This window comes from Cydia amplana, chromosome 21 (genome assembly GCF_948474715.1).
Source record: "Cydia amplana chromosome 21, ilCydAmpl1.1, whole genome shotgun sequence".
Lineage (NCBI taxonomy): Eukaryota > Metazoa > Arthropoda > Insecta > Lepidoptera > Tortricidae > Cydia > Cydia amplana.
In genome coordinates, this window is record NC_086089.1 from 1398994 (window position 1) to 1423541 (window position 24548).

The window sequence follows — 24548 nt, forward strand, 5'->3', positions numbered from 1 at the left end:
CGAGCGCCCGTATCCGCGCCGCCGCTAGGGTTGCCGGCCGGACTTTTATTATTCAATGCCGTGTAATATTTTATATTCTAATATTAAAAGCTTTCGACGGGATATCGAAAGACTCATGTTATGTGGTTACTGGGATTATTCATCGTATCGTATCGCTAACTTGTAGGGTTGACGCATTAAGGATTACGTAGTTCATTAAAAAAATCACTTGTCAATAGGAGCAGGGGCCCGTTTCTCTAAAGCTTGTAACTTGTAATACAAGTGGAAGTCCCTTTGTAACAAAAGCTGTCAAAAAGTGACATCCGCTTGTACTACAAGTTACAAGCTTTTGAGAAACTGGCCCCAGTTCGTATGTACTTCGCTTTAAACGTTGTTTAAAAAATATATTTAGAATGTGATTTAAATTTGAAGTCAATAGCTTCACAAAGCAAACATCTCATATTTTTTCCCTTCTTCGTTTATAATATAGTGTAAATATTAATGATGATATTGGCGCGATCGCCACCCCTGCCGTTAGCGCCCCGCCCGCGCCGCGCGCCAGACATTTTTTATGCAGCCCGCAAGCGGTCTCAACGAGCTTCCAGCCAACGCGTTTTACTATACACTACCATACATTATTTATATACTTTTGGGAATAGCGTTGAGATTATTTTTACTAGAACTTCTTTGTATTAATAAAACTGTATGTCAGGCAGTAGTCACCTACAATGAAATAGTTAAAAAATAGGCAACTAAGAAAAATTACTTTAGAAATAAAACGATATTGTTTTTTATTATATTCTGATGAAGCCCTTTCGATTACCTCTTGGGCTACATTTAGAACAGCTACAACTTTTGTTAAGGTACCTGTACCTGTCATCATTAAGTATCACAATAACTTAATTTTTTAGATACAGAGATAACTAGTCAAAACTAATACGATTTCAGATTTCAGTATAAACAGAAAGCACCATTTGCATTTAAAAAAATATGGCTATCGAAGAATAACTAACATTTTTCATTTTAATAATAGTGACATACAACATACAACACAAGCAGCGTTTATATAAATAAAGACCATGTTTAATAGACCTCGTTAATAAATATTTAAGCATGCTGTTCACGTTGATACAATTCTTAATGACGCAACTCATTAACGCCAACATTCCATTTTTAGGTAATCAACATTATTGATGATAGTCTACGCTTGAATAAGTAGTTTTTTATCAAACCGCTGCGTTCCACGACTGATACTCTTTTGTTTTTATATAAAAACTAGTTAACAAAAGAAAAAATCATTTACGACTGTTATACAACATGTAATAAGTGTAAAAACTTTAACTGAATTACAGTTTTTTTTATATAGTCTGTTAATAGTTATGTATTTGTATTTGTACAACAAGATATCAAAGTTTGATATTTCTTCGAGTGCTTATTTTGAGTCCCGTGCAAGCGAAAGATTCTGTAGTAGATTCACGAGCATAGCGAGTGAATCTAATTTTGAATCTTGAGCGTAGTAAGGAACTCAAAAACGCACGAGATGTAAATTAACTTTGATCTCGTGTAGTTCACAAAACTTTTCACCTCAGCAGTGAGAACATATTAGACAACCCGAAAAATGTATTCTTGATCACTTACCTCTATTCACTAATGTTTTCTTAAGATATACCAAAAATCTAGTATTAGAATCTTTCGCTTGCACGGGACTCAAAATAAGCACTCCAAGAAATATCAAACTTTGATCTCTTGTTGTACAAATAACTAAGGTCACCCAGGCCATAATCGAGTTAAGCTTGGTGATGTCATGTTTTTCTAACTAAATTACAGACTTCTGTAAACCACATATTAACTCGAACTTTACTTAGAAATATTTTAAGCTAAATTCGCAAGGAGCTTACATCTTTGGGCTCAGCTTTCAAAGTGAATAAGACGTAGCCGAAGACCTCAAAAGCCCACACTGCAGTTTGCACGCCGGCCCGTGGCAGTCGTAGCACCGGCTTACTGGTTAATGTCATAGCTTACCGAGCTAGAGATGGGGATGAAATTGGAACCGAACAATTTGAAAATTCTTTGTATGAAACACTTTTTATCTGTGTATTCCCTCTTATTTGCGTTTCTTTTAAGCAGAATCATAGGCCCTATCGATAAAACCGTTCAATAATCATGACATATTTTGTGTGGAAAATGGACGTTAAGATATATTTTTTATATCACACGAATTTGAGTACAAGTAAAACTAAAAATAATAAAAAAAAGGATATATTGATACTAATATATAGATAGGTAAAAACTCTTTTTTACAAGAAAACAGATCACTCCACTGTGACCTTTCTCTGGTTTTCTAAAGCGGTTTGAATTTCAGTCTCAATACAAGTCCCTTTCAACATTAATTTACTACTTTCGACGATTCTAATAATCCCTAAGTCAGTGAAGTTGCGTTGTTTTCTTATCAAGTTCCTATTACCATAGGTAATTGACTCCTGTCTTGAAATGGTCTACAATTTTTCAAAACAATTTTTTTGTATATAAATAGTTAGCTAATTAAATTAAATCTTGTAAAATCAGAGTCAGAATTCAGAAATGCAAAATAAAATAATGCAAGCATCAAGTGGGCACGGGCGGCGGCAGCCATTAAAGCGGGTCGGTGACAAGGTGACGCTCGCCGCGGGGCGATAGCGCCCGCGTCCTGTCGTGATGCTCGCTCGATACGTCTATATGCCGCCGACAATGGCAGAACGGATGAAGCGACGCGCCGTGTTAAGATTTTGAAAATGTGATATTGAAATGGTTAATAATTATAAGTGAAAAAAATACTGTCTTGGGTGAGAACTTGAACTCACTGCCTCTGGATGGATACTCCAGCGCTATGCCAATAACATTAATAGCATCGGTCTCAGACGTTTCTGCTTGTTAAAAATTAAATTATGGTTAATATGGTTATTATTCTCAATGTCTTCTTGCACTGCGAGCAAAACGCGTAGAGATTGATAAATTGATATCATTTATAGTCTAGGTAATTATTACATATATTTTCCAATGATCACAAAAGTCGTGTAACCAGTCACACGTCACTACTGTTGATCCCATAGTCATAGTGCACCACCATACCTGTATACAATTACCATTAAGTACCTACTAATATACCATTCCCTTACTTTTCCTCGAATTCACTTTACTAGTACGAGGTAGTTTTTAAAACGGTTAAAGTGATTAAATGATAGCTTTTTTGAACTAACTACACTTATATATCTACTCCCTGTATGGTATCCTCGACCCCATCCGTATAGCTCATAAAAAACAAAACCTAAACTCGTTCGCTTAGACCATTTTGCCACTATACGTACCGAGCACGGGTAGCTATAGGCGTTGGTAGCTTCACGTGTGGCTGGGCCCGCACATGTGCTAGCTGTAGCTAAGTGTAGCTACGTATAGCGAGCTTTGCGGTGGATTTACGGGCGATCGTTCAGGGATTTGTACTTTGTAGTATAGGTTTTTAGTGATGTGTGACGGAGCGGAATTTTGGCGGTGGATAATGTTGGTTATAAGTGTGTTATTGTAAATCCTAATAACGTGCTATTGGTAAAATTAACCTGGTGTAATCAAGCAAGAATCATTTGTATCAGACAAACAAAGATAAGAGGGTGTTGCGAGTGTTACATGAAGAATTTGGCATATCCCAAATTCAATTGGCTGTTGCTAGCTGTTAAACTTGTTAGAGTGACATAAGGAAGGAGTGACTACTAAGTCGATGATGATCCTTTTTAAACCCCCGTATTTTTTATTATTTGTGTTTCTTAGAAAGAGACAAATCTTTACTGAGGCTTCCTAAGGTTTATCAATAACGGATTTTCAAAATGTAATACATATAGTTGGTCAAACCGATTTGTCAGTCAGTAAGAACCAGGAAAACTATACTCATCCTTTTCTTTTGGGTGCTGCTAGTACTAGTGTAAGACAAATATACATAGTATGATTCTCTCTGTCTATGTTTGAAATGAGACAGTCCTTTAACAAACTATATTAGGTATTTTACTCGATAAACTTTACGATCTAGACATTAAGTTTATCATTAATTCTACAATTATGAGTGAAGTAGGTACTACGTACTACATAAACTCAATAAACGTCCTTTTACTACCTTAAAGCGAGTCAGTCAATATTCTAAATTCGTGCCGCGCGATGACGGTCTCGTCTCGCTTTACGACTGCGAGTCGGGAAAATGAAACCATTGCGATTCGTCGTCACGTCCTCCCAATATTTTTATTACGACCTAAACATTTAGAAGCTCTGGAAAGTGTGATATCTGCTGATATAGCAGTGTAAGTAATATGCGTATAATTCGTATACACAAAGTTTATGGTAAGTTTAATTTATCCTTGGTATTACTTTCATTATTAGAGGTCTGCGTAAGTACAGGCGGAACATGCAAGCCATACCTGTACTATGTATTATACAGACTGTATACTTAAGTCTAGATTATTAAAGTTATACTTAAACATTTATTTTAAATTAGCATTGGTATTGGTAGTAGAAATTTTTAAGTAATATAAAAATACTAGCGACCCGCCGCGGCTTCGCACGGGTTAACAAATTGTACACCTAAACCTTTCTCAAGGATCACTCTATTGTTAGGTGAAAACCGGATGAAAATCCGTTCAGTAGTTTTTAAAGTTTATCGCGACCATACAAACACACAAACAGGTTGACGCGGCGGGGGACTTTGTTTTATAAGGTGTAGTGATGTAAAGAGACACTTTATCAAAATAATTATTAAAAAAATGTTTCTCACTTCGTTCTTGTACAGTTTGTTTGTGTATTTTTGTAAAAAAAGAATACCTATATAAAAAGAATAAACGTCAAGTATCAAGACCGCTCGCGCGGTTTAGTTGGCAGCTCCGCTCGCACGCGACGGGCCGATCCCGTGTCACGCCCGCGTCGACACGACACACGCCGCCGCCGCCCGCGGATCAGCGCCTGTTGATGTATGCTGCCCTGGTCGTTTTAATGAAAGCGCAAGATGTTCGGATGACGATGACGATGTTTTGTGATGACCGTGAAGATACTGATGATTAACTTCCATTCTGGTTATGGTTATCTCTAAGTCACGAGATGAAAACGTTTAATGAAAATGTAAATGGATGACGATGGCGATGTTTCCTGACCAACCGTCTATATTTTATTTGTATCAGGTTATGTTAATGAAAGCGCAAGTTTAGGTCACGATCATGTCATGATACACAATATATTACACATCTATTCTGTTGTATGGCGCCCGGGTCACTTTTAATGAAAGTTTAGTGACGATGATGGTGTAAGTTTGTGTACACTGTGCAAGGTGTGTGTGTGTAACTGTGTACCTAATAAACCTGCACACTAACTACTTCTTCTCTCTAATCTTAACACTTAGATACGCGATTAAGTGTAAAAATCCTGAAAGTTTAAATCAGTGTTACTTTCATCATGTCTTGGATACTACTAATCTCCGTTATCCTTCCAATACTTATACCTCTTCTGTGACTTTTAAGTCTTTTAACAGCTCCCATCTTGGTTTTTCCTGAATCAACGCCGATTATCTCTATTATTATTATTTATTTTAGTTATTTATTACACAAAAGTTACAACTTTTTTGTTAAGGACAAAGCTCCACAAAACTACATTTGTTTGACTGTGGAGTCGCATTATTCTATACTTAAATAAATTTATGTTATAAGTAATAGGCTTACATTGGGAGTTATAATACTAGGTAATGTCATGAATACTCTATAGGGCAACACATTCCCCTATAGTGTATTCAAGAGATACATTTTAAGACTCTTTTTTAATCTACTTTTTTTGGGTTCTTTTACTATGTCTGCGGGCAAAGTATTCAGTAAATAGGGTAACCGTTTCTTAAGTGTCCTATCGCCATAATAATTATACACCCTAGGTACTTCATATTTGCCCGCCGTTAATGCTCTGGTGTTATGACTATATTTGACTAGATCCCTGTGTTCCTGGCTGCCATGACTGTTTATAGCTAACATATATTTAAGTTTTAATCCCACTGGTAAAATTTTACATAATTTAAATAATTGTCTGTAGTCAGTTTTGCAACTGTGTTGTATCTTTTTATTAACTAGTAGTTTTAGAAAACGGATTTGTAACAATTCTAATTTATCTATGTTAGTTTTAAACGTGAGGCCATAGCATAGGCTATGCAAGTTTGACTGTTGTTGTAGCGAAGTTACATTAAAAATTCCTACTTCTCCAGTGCCTAACTTAGCCCACACATATTCGTGGCGCTTTAACGCAATTACTGACACCTCACGTGGCCAGTCGTTTCCCTCGACTGCCCTTCTCTGCACACACTTCATCCATCACTAGGGTTGCCAGATGGTCGGGATTTGGCGGGATTCTCCCGATTTTTAGCATGTGTTCCCGATTCCCGACAAAGTGAAAATTGTCCCGAAAAACAGCTTCACGTTAAATAGTGAAAAAGGCGAAAAAATTGTAAAATCGGTAAAAAGTAACATAAAATACATGTGCCAAGCGCAAGCTAAGAATTAAATTAGTTCATTTTTTTTATTATTGATACCTAATAAGTATGATAAATGATAATATAGGTAGATAATGAGAAGATTTTTTTTTTGTTTGTTCAAGATCTCAAATTATTTATACTATTTTTATGTAAAAACGTCTATGGGCAGAGCAGCTGGCCTGACGTAGTGCCAATAATGTAAAATATCGTTGTTTTTGATACAATTACTTTAATTGGAATGCTTTTTTTCCCGACTTAAGTCCCAAAATCCCGAAAAATGGATATGAATTCCCGATAATAGCGCCTTTCGATCTGGCAACCCTATCCATCACCCGAGGCCCCCTCTGCTCGCTTCACAAATCATATCGCTGGCTATGTAGAGAATTGAGTATGGAAGAATTAGAAATACCGCAAGCGACAGTTTATTCCACAATGCAGTATGACTATAGTCGTGGAATGTATGGGGCCCAATACATTCCACGACTCTTCTCTTTCCGCACAGACTATATAAGTACGTAAATAGGTATAAGTATGAAGAATTTAGCAAATTAATAACCTCGTTTATTTTTTCCTGAAGTTGGTTAAAATGGTAAATAGATTCTTACATTTCTCAATCACGATATAAACCGTATTTATCTAAAGGATGACTCACGCTAGACCGGGCCGTGTCCGGGCCGAGTATGACGCTTAAGTGTAGGTACCCATATTTTTTTGCTATAAAATTTTCTAACGTTATTCTGGTTTAACATTGGGTTGTATTCTTTGCTTTGCTTAAGTACTAAGTTTCGATGGTTGGTTACAGCTAACATACAACGTAGTCTTTTGATTTGTTACCCAATGTATTGTTGAATCGATTGTAAAAATTCAGAAACGGAAATCGAATGTTGCGAAATGTTGGCCAATTTCAGATCGGTGTCGGTGTCGGTGTGGGTCGGATTCCCAGTTATACTTAGGTATTATACATGTATGTTTTGGATTTGAATTTTGACGTTAAACTTTTTAGGGTTCAGTGCCCAAAGGGTAAAAACGGGACCCTATTACTAAGACTCCGCTGTCCATCCGTCCGTCCGTCCGTCCGTCTGTTACCAGCCAGCCTATTATGGATAGCTTTATCCATCTTTATCCACGTGATAAAATAACTGTCACTGTTTAACACCGTGGGAAAGAAAGTGACGGACACCGTTTTACCACGCTGTCACGTAGACAAGAACGACCATCATATCCGTACAGGCTGAAACTCACGAACCGTGATAGACAGTTGAAATTTTCACAGATGATGTATTTCTGTTGCCGCTATAACAACAAATACTAAAAACAGAATAAAATAAAGATTTAAGTGGGGCTCCCATACAACAAACGTGATTTTTGACCGAAGTTAAGCAACGTCGGGCGGGGTCAGTACTTGGATGGGTGACCGTTGTTTTGCTTGTTTTGCTCAATTTTTTGTTGATGGTGCGGAACCCTCCGTGCGCGAGTCCGACTCGCACTTGGCCGGTTTTTAGGGTTCCGTAGCCAAATGGCAAAAAACGGAACCCTTATAGATTCGTCATGTCTGTCTGTCTGTCCGTCTGTCCGTCCGTATGTCACAGTCACTTTTCTCCGAAACTATAAGAACTATACTGTTGAAACTTGGTAAGTAGATGTATTCTGTGAACCGCATTAAGATTTTCACACAAAAATAGAAAAAAAAAACAATAAATTTTTGGGGTTCCCCATACTTAGAACTGAAACTCAAATTTTTTTTTCATCAAACCCATACGTGTGGGGTATCTATGGATAGGTCTTCAAAAATGATATTGAGGTTTCTAATATCATTTTTTTCTAAACTAAATAGTTTGCGCGAGAGACACTTCCAAAGTGGTAAAATGTGTCCCCCCCCCCCTGTAACTTCTAAAATAACAGAATGATAAAACTAAAAAAAAAATAAGATGTACATTACCATGTAAACTTCCACCGAAAATTGGTTTGAACGAGATCTAGTAAGTAGTTTTTTTTTAAAACGTCATAAATCGCCTATATACGGAACCCTTCATGGGCGAGTCCGACTCGCACTTGGCCGCTTTTTATTAGGGTTCCGTAGCCAAATGGCAAAAAACGGAACCCTTATAGATTCGTCATGTCTGTCTGTCTGTCTGTCTGTCCGTCTGTCCGTCTGTCCGTCTGTCCGTCTGTCCGTCTGTCCGTCTGTCTGTCCGTCCGTATGTCACAGCCACTTTCCTCCGAAACTATAAGAACTATACTGTTGAAACTTGGTAAGTAGATGTATTCTGTGAACCGCATTAAGATTTTCACACAAAAATAGAAAAAAAACAATAAATTTTTGGGGTTCCCCATACTTCGAACTGAAACTCAAAAAAATTTTTTTTTTCAACAAACCCATACGTGTGGGGTATCTATGGATAGGTCTTCAAAAATGATATTGAGGTTTCTAATATCATTTTTTTCTAAACTGAATAGTTTGCGCGAGAGACACTTCCAAAGTGGTAAAATGTGTGTCCCCCCCCCCCCCCTGTAACTTCTAAAATAAGAGAATGATAAAACTAAAAAAAATATATGATGTACATTACCATGTAAACTTCCACCGAAAATTGGTTTGAACGAGATCTAGTAAGTAGTTTTTTTTTATAGGTCTTAAATCGCCTAAATACGGAACCCTTCATGGGCGAGTCCGACTCGCACTTGGCCGCTTTTATTTAATGTCACTAACGGATAAATAGGTAGTGGCTAACCCTAGATGGTGCAAGTGGCAAGTGTATTTCGATTTATTACTAGATTATTACTTGGTCCAATGTGCAGGGGTTGCAAAATACGCTGACGAAATATAATTAACGAATTCATAAAGTGTACATACGTAACAAATTACTAATCGACATATTTTATTCAGAAACGCCAACAATATAAACACTTCTAATCTCAGAAATAAGCACAATAAACACAACTACACGAAAAATAAACCTAACATATACTTACCATGGTACACAGTGAATCACAGAAGATAACGGTATCATTACGCAAAACCCTGATTTCTTTCTAGGGCAGGAAAAATTACGCAGAACCGCGGGCCCGGCGAACGTGCTTAAGTATGTATCTGGCAGATGATCGCGTCGACGTCGAGCTCGAGGTTAGCTCTCTAGCGGGAAAACCGATACCTACTGGGGAAATTCGGCTAATTCGGGATTGATCAATGTAGGCTGTTGCTATGCCTACCTACTTTATATCCAAAGTAACTCTAACTACGCTAGCACTTAGTTATATTACAAATACCTTACTACTCGTACAATAGCTAGATAGGTACGTACGTAAACATGATGTATACCTAAATTTGATAATCCGAAGACCTGTTGTTATGGATTATTTGAACAAAAATGCACCCATTGTCAAGGAGTTTACAAATAAGTAGTAAAAACATCGCAGGTACCTTTTCAAAATCATAATCGAATATATTTTCGGCTATAAGTACCTACATCATATGAAATGTAAAACACGATAAGTACGTCACAAACAAAATCGCAGTATAAGTACAAGCCGCACCAAACCGCACCATAATTCGGTTACAAACGTACAAGTTGTATAATCCGTATACTAATGCCATCAAGTAGCCACTCTTTTTCCTTCGCTTCCAAACATCAAAAAGAACCAATATTTCATGATCTCCGGGCACTTAAGTTCTTATACGTATACAAGTCAAAGTAATACTGGTTTGTCAAAGTTAATGGGAATACGGAGCCTGTAATCTCACGATGTCCCCTCGACGTCCGTAATTTTTCCCGCCACTTGACGCGACGCGGGAAATCCTTCGGGGGAAAGTTATACTGACGTATACTTACGTAGCTTGTGGCTTGGTGTGTTTGTACTTTGGTATGCTGCTTGTAAGTTTTACATAGGGGGTAGATTGTATTAGTTTAACTCTAGGTTAATGTTAATATTTGTTCTGTATTCTGTATTTGTGTTTGTAAAAATCTTAGGTAGATTGAGTGGGATCTAGCTAAGTTGTAGTGTGCTACGTCAAGTATGGATATTAGGGATATGTATGCGTTCTTACTGCCATAAAGAGTCTCATGTTGTACACTAAAATTAAATTAAAAGGTTACGAAAAATATATAGCAAAATGGTTCAGTCTCACCTCCCATCACCAAGTTGGCACGACTTAAATATGCCAATAATACGTGGCCTTACGAAAACAGACATTTTGAAACAGTTCCACAATTCCTTACATTATACACTAAAATTACTCTAATTTAAGGATGAGTAGGTAATAGGAATATACCCGTATGTATAAGTAGATAGAGCGAAATAATTTCCTTTTTGCGTCGACGGTTCCACGTATTAATCGTACATAGAGCATCGCGTCTGTCTATTCTCACCAGATTTCCGCCTGAGCCAACGTTTGCCCATAAAGCCCATGACACAGTGCTGACCTACTACCTATATTTCTCTTTATAATATAATCATTTATTTACAAACAAGATATATACAGTGTATTACTAAAAGAAATTAAAAACTAGCTTAAATTTAAAATAGGCCCTTGAGGCATTGTACCAAGGATGCTGGCGACATTTCCTCGCTGTATCGCAATGCTGATACGTTGTGCGAGGTAGCCGCCAGCTCTTCGGTCACCAGTTACGTCAACCAGACGCTTCGCGATTTCTGCGAAAAACTTATGCGCGCTGGGACCCCATTCCTATTTTGTACTTGCCTCTACATAAAATAATTTCAAATATTAACAATGCCTATTAGTTAATCAAGAAATGGAGCTTGCCGTAATTACGAGTAAATTTAACGGAGATATCGGGCTAACACTACAATAGCAAGAACGTTAAAATAGTGTTTTTGTTAACACTGATTTAATTTAATCTCATTTAAGCGGCATATAAATAAATAATATTGTTTGAGCAGTATGAAAAAGTTTCGCGGAAAAGCGCTACAAAGAATTTTACATTTATTCGCTACGAACTAATCCGGGCGTAGCTCTAAGAAATGAACTGTGCAATGAAAAACTAATCGCAAGCTCATTGACACTAATTATCAGAAATCGACGAGTGATTTATGCATCGTGTGCCATGCCTGACTTTAATAATCTTCTTGTACCAGTAACACGGTCCATATGGCGCGTAGCCAACGTTCAAATCGATTACGCTCCATACTACGTCGAGTACGTCGCACTAATATGCAACAGTGATAGAGAGACACAAAGACCATGTAACTTCTGGAGTCCCACAAGGATCTATATTAGGGCCTTTGTTATTCACTCTATTCATTAATGACATAGACAGTTGTTTTAAATTTTGTAACTTTCTACTCTACGCCGATGATCTTAAAATCTACCATATTGTTGAAAACGAAGAGGACCGTCTCAAATCCCAAAGTGATTTAAACAGACTCAGCGAGTATTGTCATAAAAATAAATTGGGTTTCAGCTTGCCTAAATGTAAACAAATTACTTTTACCAAGAAACCCCACGCCTTTCCCACTTCCTACACCCTTAGCGGATCGACTCTCGAAAAAGTCTCTTGGTGAAAAAAGATCTTGGTGTCAATTTAGACTCAAAACTACATTTAGATTGTCATATCAGCCATATCATCGGTAAAGCATATAAAATGTACGGTCTTATTATGCGTCTCGGAATGGATTTTAAACAACCCTCAACTTACCTCTATTTATATAAGTCGCTGGTTAGGTCACAAATTGAATACGCCGTGTCGATATGGAATCCTTTCTACAATAAGTACAAAAGCTCAATAGAGACTGTTCAAAAGAAATTCTTGCGTGCCATGCATTTCCGATGTTACCGTTAGCGTTTAAGTTACCAACAGCTTCTCGATACGTACAAATTACTCAACTTACAAAACCGACGCCTCCTCCTGGATGCGATGGTCCTATATAACCTTTGCCACAACAAATTCGACTGTCCCAGCCTGAGCGGCGCTATTAGCTATCGCGTACCGACGCGGGCGCGGGAGCGCGCTGCGCGCAAGGCCGCAAGCACCAGCTGTTTGCAGACTCGCGCTGCCGCACCCACGCTGGAGAACGTGATCCCATATACAGGCTGGTTAAATGTCACAATTTGTATTTTAATGTAATTGACATTTTCATGATGTCTGATAATGTGTATAAAAATAATTTGATTCAGTTGCTTCAAACAAAACATAATTAAAATGTCGCTCCGATGGGCCATGCTGTTGTAACTGTTTTTACTCGCTCGTTACATTGTATAGACTACTCCTGCTAATATGAATTTGGTACTGTATTCACAAACCTATTTTGTAATCGTAGCTTTGTTACTTTTAGTTTTATGTTGTTACGTAGCGCTATATATTTTAGATTTATCAGTAGGTAATCTAGTAATCTGTGGACGATGTTGTTGGTCTCACACTTTATTATTACCCTTTGTATTCTATTTCTGTGTCTTAACCCTGTGTGTTACTGTTTTTTGTCCCAAATAAATTGAAAAAAAAAAAAAAGCATTTCGTTGTCGTAAAGTGTCGTAACGCAAGCGATTGTCACCCTGTTTATATAAAACATAAAACATTCGTTCCTTGTCTCACTCTCGTGCTTTTTAGTAAAGTACGACTAATTTGTGTCAGGCATGAAAACGATTAAGCTAGCTCGTCAGGCAACGCGCAATTTCCCTCAACGAGCAGCTAGCGTGCCCGCTTTCCGCTGCCGCCCCCACTCAGCGCTGCCTCAACTTAATGGCCCAGTCGCCGCGCCCCTAACGCCTCGCTCATTACGCCCGCCGACTCTGGCCCCCTGGTGCCTGCTGATTGATTGATTCCTTCGCGCCGTAACGATAAGTGCTCAGTTTAGCCTGTTATCAAGTCTGGGGGTCTACGGGTGACATGAAGGCTGTAGATTTTAGGCGTTTTGTAATTTGCTTGCTCTTACTTAGTAGGTAGTCAAGGCTAGTGACTCTGTCCCTCTTTATGAGGATGTCTGAAGGAACCAGCAACACACTCGAGTATCCAACCTGAAAAAATTGTTCCTGCTTACTTAGTATTACTTAAGCAAAGATAACACAAAGGGGACACAACAGCTCTAGAGGGGAACCATGTAATGTAGGCCTTTTTAGGATTGCCTGATGCGATTTCATCAGAATTTTCTTAAGTTTTCAGACTTTCTAAGTGTCTAAGTACCTAAGCTTACCTTACCTTCTATGATAGCGATAAAATCTTGCTTAGAAGGTTAGCTAAAGATGGCTAAAGCGAAGATTTACCTGATTTATTGAAACAATCAGAAAATATTATAGAAAAGAACTTTCAACCCTTATTATCTCTACTATATTAGTATAAATTTATATTATAAATTCCAAAGCAACTCTGTCTGTCTGTCTGTGACCTCATCACGCTTAAAAAACCACTGAATCGATTTAGATGATGTTAATAGTTTATTACTGTCCGGGTAGGACATAGAGGTCATAGAGATATTACTTACACGAAAATCATATTCTACGCACAAGAAATCGCGGGGATTCGTTAAAATAATTGTCATAAACATACATTTTGCTAGTTTATTTATTCTTATACGAATAAATGCAAGTAATTCAATTTAATCTCAAATGCATCTATCTGTGCTTATGGCATAATAAAGGCGTACTAACGAAGTTTATGATTTCGTTGCATTAAACTTTTACCTCCGACCGTATAATGTCTATTCCAGTTCGCTATTTACGGCCTTTTTGATGTGACCACCGTTTTATGGTGCTGAATGGTGGAAACCTGGTTTATGGGCGGCGGAGATAGGGCTTGGCCACCGGTAGCTCTATAAAATACAAGCGGCTTTAAAGGGCTTTCTGTGAACAGTTCACTGTTCAGCTATTCATAAAATTACTGTAGAAAAGTAAGTAACATCCTATTCAGATTACTTAGCTTGAAATGATATGAAAGCTGTCTTGATGAGTATTCAAGGGCGTTTTTAGGGTTCCGTAGCCAAATGGCAAAAAACGGAACCCTTATGGATTCGTCATGTCTGTCTGTCTGTCTGTCTGTCTGTCTGTCCGTCTGTCCGTCTGTCTGTCCGTCCGTATGTCACAGGCGTCACAGCCACTTTTTTCCGAAACTATAAGAACTATACTGTTGAAACTTGGTAAGTAGATGTATTCTGTGAACCGCATTAAGATTTTCACACAAAAATAGAAAAAAAAAAACAATAAATTTTGGGGGTTCCCCATACTTAAAGTGTCATTCAATAGAACTTGCTAACTATGTAAACAAACCGCCATACTAAAATTGACACTAAATGTCAAATTACTAGTAAGTTTTGTTTACATAGTTCGCAAGTTCTATTGAATGACACTTTAGAACTGTAACTCAATATTTTTTTTTTCATCAAACCCATACGTGTGGGGTATCTATAGATAGGTCTTCAAAAATGATATTGAGGTTTCTAATATCATTTTTTTTAAACTGAATAGTTTGCGCGAGAGACACTTCCAAAGTGGTAAAATGTGTGTCCCCCCCCCCCCTGTAACTTCTAAAATAAGAGAATGATAAAACTAAAAAAAATATATGATGTACATTACCATGCAAACTTCCACCGAAAATTGGTTTGAACGAGATCTAGTAAGTAGTTTTTTTTTTAATACGTCATAAATCCCCTAAATACGGAACCCTTCATGGGCGAGTCCGACTCGCACTTGGCCGCTTTTTTTTGTTGTCCCAAACACTTTTTTTTCAAATTTGGGATTATTATGTTATTTCTACTCAGAATCACGAGCTCTAAATCCTAATAGGAGAAAAAAACGGTCCCAAAATTTCCATACATTTTTCGATCTTTCCATTACGCGACCACCATACAAAGTCTATGAAAAATGGTGACGGAATGGAAATAAAAACCTTAGGACACTTTTTTCTCCTATTAGGATAGAAAGAGCTCGTGATTCTGAGTAGAAATAACATAAAAAAACCCAAATTTGAAAAAAAAGTGTTTGGGACAACAACAAAAAAAACGCCCTCAAATGTTAAGGTAAATGATGCTACCGATTTACTATCAGTGAGTTCTGTACAGGCTTCATATTTTGCTGTGAACGTGTGTCAATATAATATTGGAACATATCGTCCCGTATACAAAGTTTTAACATGTATGTGACTCTACGTAGAGATGTACATAGATTTATGGGCTTTTGTCTCCCTTTAGCAGTGGCGTAGCTAGGCGTGGGCGAAGTGGGCCGTCGCCCACGGCCTCGCGCGCCAAGAGAGGCCTCGCGCGAGGCCCCTTCGGGCACAGTGAAAGAAAAAGCCTCGCAGATGCGATTTCGCGCACGGCTAGATTAGTTCACGCTACGCCACTGCCCTTTAGCCATCATCGTTAAGAAAGATTCCCAGAAAACCTAATTCCCACCGTATATTTTACAATTTCGCTCACGAAATCCTTATATACAAGGTAATGAGCTAATAAGACGGCAACATCAAGCGGTGCGACAAGCCCAACACAATTTGCGCCCGACGCGTGCACTAAATTACTCGTCGTCAGCCTGCAGCCGTGCCGCCTACCCATCCACAAAGCACTTCCAATTCATCTCTGACCCCTTATCTAGCATAACTTGACCTTAGACTACGTAATAACTACGCGTCATCTGAAAACAAGAGTACACTGGTCCTACTTCGCCCAAGCGTTCAGAGAGCGGTCTCGAATGCTCGTGAAGTAAGCAGCTGGTGACACGGCCCACGCGCGCCACGCCATAATTACTGACCGCTAGCTGTATGATCGCCTGGTACCGCGCCGCCCGGTAAATATGGTCGCTTTGCCTTTTTTTCCACGTCGCGGCAGGCTGAAAAGGAAAAGAGGAAATGGGATTAATAGCTTTATTTTTCCATATTACAATTTTCATTTCAGACGTTTTTAGGGTTCCGTAGCCAAATGGCAAAAAACGGAACCCTTATAGATTCGTCATGTCTGTCTGTCTGTCTGTCTGTCCGTCTGTCCGTCTGTCCGTCTGTCTGTCCGTCCGTATGTCACAGCCACTTTTCTCCGAAACTATAAGAACTATACTGTTGAAACTTGGTAAGTAGATGTATTCTGTGAACCGCATTAAGATTTTCACACAAAAATAGAAAAAAAAACAATAAATTTTTGGGGTTCCCCAAACTTCGAACTGAAACTCAAAAATTTTTTTCTCATCAAACCCATACGTGTGGGGTATCTATGGATAGGTCTTCAAAAATGATATTGAGGTTTCAAATATCATTTTTTTCTAAACTGAATAGTTTGCGCGAGAGACACTTCCAAAGTGGTAAAATGTGTGTCCCCCCCCCCCCTGTAACTTCTTAAATAAGAGAATGATAATACTAAAAAAAATATATGATGTACATTACCATGTAAACTTCCACCGAAAATTGGTTTGAACGAGATCTAGTAAGTAGTTTTTTTTTATACGTCATAAATCGCCTAAATACGGAACCCTTCATGGGCGAGTCCGACTCGCACTTGGCCGCTTTTTATAATTTGCACTCCTCGTTTGTGTGGCACTTTATAATGTTTGTAAAAAAGTGGGATGCATTGTATTAAAACGTCGATATCGATATTGAGTTAGTTCCGTGCCTTCAAAGTCACTTGAATACACTTCAAGATAACACGAAAATGATCTCCGATTTGCCCGTTTTTATCACGCAGCTACCGAGATAGCGATGCAGCCTTTAGGCTGCCAGGAATTAAATAAAACGGTGCGAGTTCTCGCGGGATAAATAGAGTAAATAAAAGTGGAGTCGGAGGCGCTTCCGCTCGGCGGCGTCCCGGACGCATTGTTCTTGCGGCGCCGACAAGGAGTGCTATATTTCTATACTACAAATATAATCCTCTGGGCGGCACCCTTGGGGTGGGTAGTAGATAACCGGGATGTGCTTTTGGCCGAAAACATCATAAGCGTGCATTATGCAAGCATACTTACGATTAACATTAAGGTAATTTAATGTCTTCTGCACTTGATAATTGACTTCAAGAATAATGGTTAATTATTCCTCTTTATTTATTTTTGATCTTAAGCTAGGGTTGGTGTCAATTTTGTCATTCCTCATTAATTCTGTCAAAACAAAGTAGTTGAAGCGGTGATTGAATTCCAAATATTTTTTAATTATTTCCTTTAATTTACCAGCGCATACATTTTACGTTTGACGACGGTAAACACAGTATTCACTGTATTCAGTGTAAAATTCGGCGCGAACTACTCGCCGATCCGCGCCGGGGCCGGGAACAAGTACGTCATTAGCGCGCTGCCGGAGGGGGCACTTGTAACGCGACGCCGCGCGACGCCCGATTTATAGGCTGTGTAACGAGATAGCCAGCCGTATACTAGCTAGTACACAGTTCTCTAGCTATATGTAGGTACGGCGTTATGTATATGCAGTGCTGTGAAAGCGCGAATTGAGTACGTACTCGTAGAAGGCGAACATCATTGTGTACCTAGTATCAATAGTTTGTGTTTTGCCTCATTTGCGAACATAGCCTGGCTGTGAAGTGTGAATACTGAATAGACAGGCAGCCTTTTGCTTGCTCTTTGTACTGCTGTAGCTGAAAGTGATAATGATAACATCTATGTAGCACTCTGAAAGAGCGAAATAACAGATCTACTTAGAAGACAAAAAAAAACCTAATGTGTTTATCATTTCTCTATTTCCAGAAACGACATGTAGTGAGTGTTTGCTGTCCCTCAATTTATTACATGTGCCTTTAGTTAACTTCAATAAACAGAAAGCTTGTAACTTAATTTTTAAGGTGGACTCAGTAAGTATTAAGTATGCCGTGTGAGGATCGCATTAAAATAAAATACAATGGCGGGCGTCATTGTGGCTGTTATCTGACAATATAAAGTTATTCGCGGCCGGCGGCCCATCCGGTCGGGTGGGACGGCAGGTATCTCGTGCGACAGGAGAATGGTCTTATACGGCTCTGTGTATATCTCTAGAACTTATATATTTTCACCACATGTACGTTAGTGTGTCGTGCGTTAGTGTTTGATTACATTTCTGTGGGCTATCGAATAGTTTTTTAATTCGTTTTAAAAGATACATCATATTAAGTGTCTGGAGTAATTAGCCTTCAAAAAATCATATTTTTTTAAACTGTACATACCGGTTGCTTTTTCAGAGGGCAATTCCAGCTTTGACTCGTATTGTATGATCCATTAATAAACTAACTAACTAATAAACTAACAACATTATAATACATAGACACATACATACATTATATTATTGACAGAGTTAATAATATCGTCACTGGCTTAAAATTATGCGTACACCTGAAAACAGAAAGAGCATTATCCATTGACCTACTAGCAGTAATCAAATTAACACATGTCAACACATTTACAGCGTGACATATGCTGACACTTTTGTCGTATCTCACTATTGTATGCTGAGCTCTACTCCACTCATAATAAGAGTGGCCGCAATATAGGACACATGTTTAGAATGCTTACCATCCCAAACTCTTACCTTGTTATTTACCGTAGACTTAAAAGCAACCTTAGTGTGCTTGAAATATAGTACATATGACATTACACCGTGGAACGGAGATATTGAGTTGAGAAGGAAGTAATTGATATCTAGAAGGTGTCTGCTGTTGTGAAATGAACCTTATTGTCAGCAGTGAGAGTTGGTGTTTAAGTGAAAGCTGTGTGTGTCTGTGTAGCTCCGACCCGGGGGTAAACAGAAGTCTCAAAAGCGCCCGCTCCGCCGCTCGAACACATGTGAGCGCGTGCAGGGTTGCCGTAGGCATTTCTTTCTTTAGTGACCTAATTTGCAAAAACACCGACATAATTATGGTGTCCGTATCATGATATTACACCCATATTAATTAAGTCCTGGGATAACTTGAAGTCACGTGCCCATTGCTAATACAATCAATATTATTTGACTGCATAATATAACGCTTTCGTACCTCCCAAATACATAAGTCGGAGGGAAGAATTATATTTACGAAATTTAAAATAAAATACAATACAATACTCCTTATTGCACACCTCAATAAAAGATACATAATATAACTGTTATAATAGTAACCAGTAAGGTGAGTTCGGGTAAGTTTCGGACGTTTTTAGGTGGGTTGAGATGATGTTGGATTTGATTTTTTTTCTCAGCTTGTGGATAGGGTATGGACATGATTCAATTACAGAATTGATAATAACTAGTAGTTCGCCCCGAACTGAGAACTCGCGGTTCGTCAAAAAGATCAATTGAAAGCAGTGCTACTTAGTCCAAGATGGGCATTACGTAATTGAATCCTGATTCCACGATTACTTGAAATTACTTTTTAATCTGATTACCGATTCCCAGATTAGGTACTTTGTAATGTAACAATACCGAATTACTAAGTACAATTCCATTTGAGGAATCAGGAATCAATTTCTCGAATATTACAATTACTAGTAATTGGAATCAATGTCGATTCCTCATTACAGGAATGCATTACTTGATTCCTTTCAGATTACATTTCGTACTACTACTATCAAAAGTACATTTCGATAGTAGATATAGATGTTGTTGACTTACTAGGATGCATCTATATCTTATTTGAAACAGGTGCGCAGATTTCGAATATGATGACCATGACCTATAAAACGACATCCATGACGACTTTTATGACATAGTGCATGGCCGCCATCTTGGATTCCAAAATAGTCATCATTTTCGAAATTTGCGCCGGGCCTAAACCTATAAAACGACATCCATGACGACTTTTATGACATAGTGCATGGCTGCCATCTTGGATTCCAAAATAGTCATCATTTTCGAAAACTGCGCCCCCTATAATCTATAAAACGACATCCATCACGACTTTTATGACATAGTGCATGGCCGCCATCTTGGATTCCAAAATAGTCATCATTTTCGAAATCTGAGCCCCCTATAACATATAAAACGACATCCATGACGACTGTTATGACATACTGCATGGCAGCCATCTTGGAATTCAAAATGGTCATCATTTTCGAAATCTGCGCCCCCTAAAACCTATAAAACGACATCTATGACGACTTTTATGACATAGTGCATGGCCGTCATTTTGGATTCCAAAATGGTCATCATTTTCGAAATCGGGGCCCCCTAAAACCTATAAACCGACATCCATGACGACTTTTATGTCATAGTGCAAGTCCGCCATTTTGGAATCCAAAATGGTCATCATTTTCGAAATCTGCGCCCCTATAATCTATAAAACGACATCCATGACGACTTTTATGAAATACTGCCTGGCCGCCATCTTGGAATCCAAAATGGTCATCATTTTCGAAATCTGCGCCCCCTAAAACCTATAAAACGACATCCATGACGACTTTTATGACATAGTGCATGGCCGATATTTTGGAATCCAAAATGGTCATAATTTTCGAAATCTGCGCCCCCCAAAATCTATAAAACGACATCCATGACGACTTTTATGACGCAGTGCATGGCCGCCATCTTGGATTCCAAAATAGTCATCATTTTCGAAATCTGCGCCCCCTATAATCTATAAAACGACATCCATGACGACTTTTATAAAATACTGCATGGCCGCCATCTTTGAATCCAAAATGGTCATCATTTTCGAAATCTGCGCCCCCTAAAACCTATAAAACGACATCCATGACGACTTTTATGACATACTGCATGGCCGTCATTTTGGATTGCAAAATGGTCATCATTTTCGAAATCGGGGCCCCCTAAAACCTATAAAACGACATCCATGACGACTTTTATTTCATAGTGCAAGTCCGCCATTTTGGAATCCAAAATGGTCATCATTTTCGAAATCTGCGCCCCCTATAATCTATAAAACGACATCCATGACGACTTTTATGAAATACTGCATGGCCGCCATCTTGGAATCCAAAATGGTCATGTTTTTCGAAATCTGCGCCCCCTAAAACCTATAAAACGACATCCATGACGACTTTTATGACATACTGCATGGCCGTCTTTTTGGATTTCAAAATGGTCATCATTTTCGAAATCGGGGCCTCCTAAAACCTATAAAACGACATCCATGACGACTGTTATGACATACTGCATGGCAGCCATCTTGGAATTCAAAATGGTCATCATTTTCGAAATCTGCGCCCCCTAAAACCTATAAAACGCCATCCATGACGACTTTTATGACATAGTGCATGGCCAATATTTTGGAATCCAAAATGGTCATAATTTTCGAAATCTGCGCCCCCCAAAATCTATAAAACGACATCCATGTCGACTTTTATGACACAGTGCATGGCCGCCATCTTGGATTCCAAAATAGTCATGATTTTCGAAATCTGCGCCCCCTATAATCTATAAAACGACATCCATGACGACTTTTATAAAATACTGGATGGCCGCCATCTTGGAATCCAAAATGGTCATCATTTTCGAAATCTGCGCCCTCTAAAACCTATAAAACGACATCCATGACGACTGTTATGACATACTGCATGGCAGCCATCTTGGAATTCAAAATGGTCATCATTTTCGAAATCTGCGCCCCCTAAAACCTATAAAACGCCATCCATGACGACTTTTATGACATAGTGCATGGCCAATATTTTGGAATCCAAAATGGTCATAATTTTCGAAATCTGCGCCCCCCAAAATCTATAAAACGACATCCATGTCGACTTTTATGACACAGTGCATGGCCGCCATCTTGGATTCCAAAATAGTCATGATTTTCGAAATCTGCGCCCCCTATAATCTATAAAACGACATCCATGACGACTTTTATAAAATACTGGATGGCCGCCATCTTGGAATCCAAAATGGTCATCATTTTCGAAATCTGCGCCCTCTAAAACCTATAAAACGACATCCATGACGACTTTTATGACGTACTGCATGGCCGTCATTTTGGATTCCAAAATGGTCATCATTTTCGAAATCGGGGCCCCCTAAAACCTATAAAACGACATCCATGACGACTTTTATGTCATAGTGCAAGTCCGCCATTTTGGAATCCAAAATGGTCATCATTTTCGAAATCTGCGCCCCCTATAATCTATAAAACGACATCCATGACGACTTTTATGAAATACTGCATGGCCGCCATCTTGGAATCCAAAATGGTCATCATTTTCGAAATATGCGCCCCCCAAAACCTATAAAACGACATCCATGACGACTTTTATGACATACTGCATGGCCGTCATTTTGGATTCCAAAATGGTCATCATTTTCGAAATCGGGGCCCCCTAAAACCTATAAAACGACATCCATTACGACTTTTATGGCATACTGCATGGCCGCCATTTTGGATTCCAAAATGGTCATCATTTTCGAAACCTGCGCCCCCTAAAACCTATAAAACGACATCCATGACGACTTTTATGACATACTGCATGGCCGCCATTTTGGATTTCAAAATGGTCATCTTTTTCGAAATCTGCGCCCCCTAAAACCTATAAAACGACATCCATGACGACTTTTATGACATAGTGCATGGCCGCCATCTTGGATTCCAAAATAGTCATGATTTTCGAAATCTGCGCCCCCTATAATCTATAAAACGACATCCATGACGACTTTTATAAAATACTGGATGGCCGCCATCTTGGAATCCAAAATGGTCATCATTTTCGAAATCTGCGCCCTCTAAAACCTATAAAACGACATCCATGACGACTTTTATGACGTACTGCATGGCCGTCATTTTGGATTCCAAAATGGTCATCATTTTCGAAATCGGGGCCCCCTAAAACCTATAAAACGACATCCATGACGACTTTTATGTCATAGTGCAAGTCCGCCATTTTGGAATCCAAAATGGTCATCATTTTCGAAATCTGCGCCCCCTATAATCTATAAAACGACATCCATGACGACTTTTATGAAATACTGCATGGCCGCCATCTTGGAATCCAAAATGGTCATCATTTTCGAAATCTGCGCCCCCCAAAACCTATAAAACGACATCCATGACGACTTTTATGACATACTGCATGGCCGTCATTTTGGATTCCAAAATGGTCATCATTTTCGAAATCGGGGCCCCCTAAAACCTATAAAACGACATCCATGACGACTTTTATGGCATACTGCATGGCCGCCATTTTGGATTCCAAAATGGTCATCATTTTCGAAACCTGCGCCCCCTAAAACCTATAAAACGACATCCATGACGACTTTTATGACATACTGCATGGCCGCCATTTTGGATTTCAAAATGGTCATCTTTTTCGAAATCTGCGCCCCCTAAAACCTATAAAACGACATCCATGACGACTTTTATGACATAGTGCATGGCCACCATCTTGGATTCCAAAATAGTCATCATTTTCGAAATCTGAGCCCCCTATAACCTATAAAACGACATCCATGACGACTTTTATGACATACTGCATGGCCGCCATCTTGGAATCTAAAATGGTCATCATTTTCGAAATCTGCGCCCCCTAAAACCGATAAAACGACATCCATGACGACTTTTATGACATAGAGCATGGCCGCCATCTTGGAATCTAAAATGGTCATCATTTTCGAAATCTGTGCCCCCTAAAACATATAAAACGACATCAATGACGACTTTTATGACATAGTGCATGGCCGCCATTTTGGAATCCAAAATAGTCATCATTTTCGAAATCTGCGCCCCTCAAAACCTATAAAACGACATCCATGACGACTTTAATGACATACTGCATGGTCGCCATTTTGGAATCCAAAATGGTCATCATTTTCGGAATCTGCGCCCCCTAATACCTATAAAACGACATCCATGACGACTTTTATGACATACTGGATGGCCGCCATCTTGGAATCCAAAATGGTCATCATTTTCAAAATCTGCGCCTCCTAAAACCTATAAAACGATATCCATGACGACTTTTATGACATACTGCATGGCCGCCATTTTGGAATCCAAAATGATCATCATTTTCGAAATCTGCGCCCCCTAAAACCTATAAAATGATATCCATTATGATTTAATGACAGTGCATGGCCGCCATCTTGGATTCCAAAATTGTCATAATTTAAAAAAAAATCTTTAAAAAAACAATATTATAAATGTGTAAACCGAGCACTTTCATTTGATACCAAACTCGACCATACTTTCTTGCAATTAACATGACCAGAATAGCAAGACCCCTCACAAATGGCTTTTTAGCATT

General features: G+C 38.7%; 1 protein-coding gene and 2 long non-coding RNA genes across 6 annotated transcripts in view; 1 reads left to right on the plus strand and 2 right to left on the minus strand.

The window, feature by feature from the left end:
• LOC134658020 (nucleolar protein 4) overlaps positions 1-24548 on the plus strand; it is a 184414-nt gene that overhangs the window by 42599 nt on the left and 117267 nt on the right. The gene's annotated exons all lie outside the window — the stretch shown is intronic.
• On the minus strand, positions 8371-9066 carry LOC134658043 (uncharacterized). The gene is made up of 2 exons (XR_010097672.1): positions 8846-9066; positions 8371-8509 (listed from the first exon to the last, which is right to left on the minus strand). It is a non-coding gene; the product is annotated as an uncharacterized LOC134658043 (long non-coding RNA).
• Positions 17609-18020, minus strand: LOC134658048 (uncharacterized). The gene is made up of 2 exons (XR_010097678.1): positions 17964-18020; positions 17609-17890 (listed from the first exon to the last, which is right to left on the minus strand). It is a non-coding gene; the product is annotated as an uncharacterized LOC134658048 (long non-coding RNA).